We start from the raw sequence: 3,739 nt of genomic DNA on the forward strand, positions 1-3,739 counted from the left end.
GACTGATGGTGGAAACTGGTCTATCCCTGTGTCCAGAGGCTTCTTCCCTCGGGGAAAAGTCTTCTGGGTTGTTTTGCTGGCATCTTGATGGGAATCTTGATTATAAATAACCTGTTGCCAACTGACTGCACTTGAGTCCCAGGGAAATCTATCCACTCCACCCTCTTTTCATCTGAAGGCCTGAAGGCACACCTTTTAAGCAGCTTTACTTTCAGTGGTCCAGTAGAAAGTAATTGTTTTTCTCTGGGATGCTGAATAATGTTTTCCGTGTCTTTAAGAAGCTAGACAATCTACTTTTAAGTTTGGGGAACAGGTTGCATACTGTTTACTTGTTTTGACTCTTCTGAGGACACTGTTGCTTTTTACCTGGGCTGTCTAGTGGCCTTAAATTTTGCAGTTCCTGCACAGGAATGCAGTGGCTGGTTGGGACTGGCATGATGGCAGGATCCTAGGTATTCCTCCTTAATTTCCCACACCCCTGTTCAAAGGCATAGTGGAATCAATTTTGTAAATGCACTATTGTTAATATTTTCATTCTAAGTATTTTTAAAAGTTTTTAAAAATTTTTAATTGTGGTAAAATACACATAACATAAAAGTTACTAACTTAACCATCTCTTTAAAGCATACAGTTTAGGATATTGAGTACACGCGCCTCATTGGGCAGCCATCACCACCATCCACCTCCACAGATCTTCTCTCCTGCAAAACCAGGACTCCGTCCCCAGTGCACAGTGACTCCCCACCCTCCCCCGGCCCCCAGCAGCCGCCATCTGCTCTGAGTGGGAGCATACAGCATGTCTTCTGTGACTACTTGTACTTTTAATTAGGGAATTTATTGAATACTATCATTTTAATTGTAAATTTAATTTTTTGTAGTCAGAAATTGACTTTTTGAATATTGTATGTTATCTTGAGTTTGCTAGGCTTCTGATCAGAAACCCTGGGGAGCTAGCTGGTCAGTGAAACAAGGTCAAATCATAACATGTCCAGCTGTGCACAACTTTCAGCCTGGAGAGCATATTGTTGTACCCGATAACAGGGTTTTGAGATTATGGAATAATGGAGATGTAAACCTGGCTGTAGTATTTAAAGCTATGTTGTCGCCTGACGTATAGAGGATGCATTCAATACAAGGGACGTGCAGGGAAGGGGCCACTCGTGGTCTGCAGGCCTGGCCTGCAGAGCCCCAGCAGAAAACGGGAACTCTTACCTCTGATGAAGAAGTGATTATGCAGACAAAGTTTTTCATGGTATCTAGGCATCCTGTTTTAATCTTTCTCACTGAAAAGCATGGATATTACTTTGCTTATGTACAAATGTTTAACTCATGTGCCCTAAGCAAATACACACTCGTACTTGGGCAAGAAGAAAAACCTGTTATACAGAGTTGTCCTGCAACTGTGGGTCAGAAATTCATCTCTTTGATGTCATTAAGCTCTGATGGATGTATGCATGAAACCTGGATACCAATACATCTGAGTGACCCAGAAAAAAATGGAAGTCAAAGAGGAATTAGATCTCTGCTGCTCAAGACTGTCGAGTCTGGAAATGTTCAAAACGGCGTTGCACTCACTGTCCTGGGTCAAGGTCACACAGCAGTCCTGGGACCACCCCTACCAGCTTCTAGGAAATGCCTCTCCATAGGTAACACAAAATTTCAAACACTACCAATTTCGAAAGAATTACTACAAGGGACCAGTGGTCCACTCTGGTATTATGGGGAAAATTTGTTTATGCTACATGGAAAATTTCTTTCTTTCTTTTCTAAATCTTCACCCAAGGACATGCTTATTGATTTTAGAGAGCGGGGAAGGGAAGAAGAAATAAAAGGAAGAGAAACATTGACGTGAGAGACACACATTGATTGGTTGCCTTTTCGTAGGCGCCCTGAACCTGCGACCTGGGCTTGCACCCTGACTAGGAATTGAACCTGCAACCTTTGGTTTGCAGGATGATGCCCAACTGAGCCACAGTGGCCAGGGCTACATGGAAAATTTCTAAGTATGATTCCATGCAAGTGTGAAGTGTCATCACTAGCAGGTGCTCTTGGAAAAGTCACACACAGTCAAGATCCAGGCACTCATGCTGTGCCTCATTTTGTAAACTGGGAAACCTCACAGGGGTACAGACTGGAATCCCAGAACTCAGCGCTATCAAAGAGAATTTTAAGGAGAAGAAAAAGTGAAGCAAGTGTATCGTCAGAGGTTCCAGCATCCAAACAACTTTCATCAACCAGAAAGAAAGATTGAGAAAAGACACTGAAGTACAACTACATAAATTTTGGGCTATTAAGCAGACACATGACTTTCATATGATTATTAGAGGCACAGTATTAGGACTTCTGGGAAGATGCGCAACGGAAACATCATGTTGCCCCTGGAGCTCTCTGATGCAGCTGATAAAAACGCATGGGCTTCCTTACAGCTTGTGCCCTGGCGTAATGGAGGTTGCCTTAGAAAAGACAGATGTGCAGATGTTACAGGTCTGTCTGCAGCAGTTCCCCGACATTCCTGGAGCAGTCGCCCGTGCCTGCTTAAAAATGTTCTTGGCCATCGGTGATGACAGGCTTCAAGGAACAGATGTCAATATGGAGCGATGCTATGCAAGGGGAGAAAATGGAAGAGCAAACTGAATTTCCTCCAAACGGCCTCAACCCTAAAGAAGGGAACCGTGATAAAGAGTTCAACAAAAAGCCTCGGGACACGACAGAGGAAATGCTATCCTGTGCTGTCACACCAAAAAGAGCAGCTCTACTAAACGTAATTCTTGGCTCAGCACAGAGTGGCACGTTTCCCCGGTCTCACTTGGAAGACACCCCAGCCCAGCGCATCACTGTGTTTCCCCAGTATTTGTGCTTCCTTTATCCAAAGCATGGTGGACATGCTACTGTGGCTTCCTTTACCCGAAGCGCACTGGACATGCTACTGCAGCTCCTCCTAGACTGCCCCTCCAGCCCTCAGCCGGTCGTGGCTTGGACAGGCGTACTTCTAGAGGCTGACTTTGCTGTTGTGGTAACCATACCATAAGCAAAAGGGCTACTGTTAAGTCTGTACAAGTTCCCGAAATCTCAGCTATGCATTTGATCTGAGCTCAACAACACTGAAGTTTTTGCGAGCTACAGAAATTAAATCAAGAGAAGAATAATGGAGAATTATATTCAGTTGAAGTGCTGGAACTCTTCTGATATGACCACAGGGGTTCTATGAAGCTCTTTTAAAAGTGAATTCTTCCTACTCATCCTAGCAAGAGGAATGTTTTGTTTGTGACTGTCTCTCAGTGACCAGAGAAAAGGGTCAGAAGTGCCTAGTCCATCAGTTATTCATGCTCTTAGATTGGACTACAAGTTCCATGTTGGTGGGGACAGGTTCTGAAACTTTTTAAAAATATGCAACTGAGCTAATTTTAAGTAAACTTATTTGTGATGCTTTAAAAAAATAGATTGTGGGCCCTGCCTCAGAGTTTCTGATATAGTAGGTCTAGGGTGGGGTCCAAGAATTTAACTTATAACAAGTTCCCAGGTGATGCTGATGATGCTGGTCTGGGGGCCACACTTTGAAAATGAAAGATCTAAGCCAGTGATAGCAATTTCATTTCCTTGCCAGTGAATGGCTTAGAAAAAGGCATACAATACAGTTCTGACCAATGAAATCCAAGGGGAAATTAGCAGGGGCTTCTGGGAAAGTGCTTATAGAAAGGGAAAGGTCAAGGGCTAGGCTCTCATCTCCTGTTTTTGTGTA

General features: G+C 43.6%; 1 pseudogene; it reads left to right on the forward strand.

Moving 5' to 3' along the window:
• The first annotated feature begins 974 nt into the window (after positions 1–974).
• Positions 975–3,318, forward strand: LOC114501723 (annotated as a pseudogene).
• Positions 3,319–3,739: the final 421 nt, after the last annotated feature.

The sequence above is a fragment of the Phyllostomus discolor genome, chromosome 3 (assembly GCF_004126475.2).
Source record: "Phyllostomus discolor isolate MPI-MPIP mPhyDis1 chromosome 3, mPhyDis1.pri.v3, whole genome shotgun sequence".
Taxonomy (NCBI): Eukaryota; Metazoa; Chordata; class Mammalia; order Chiroptera; family Phyllostomidae; genus Phyllostomus; species Phyllostomus discolor.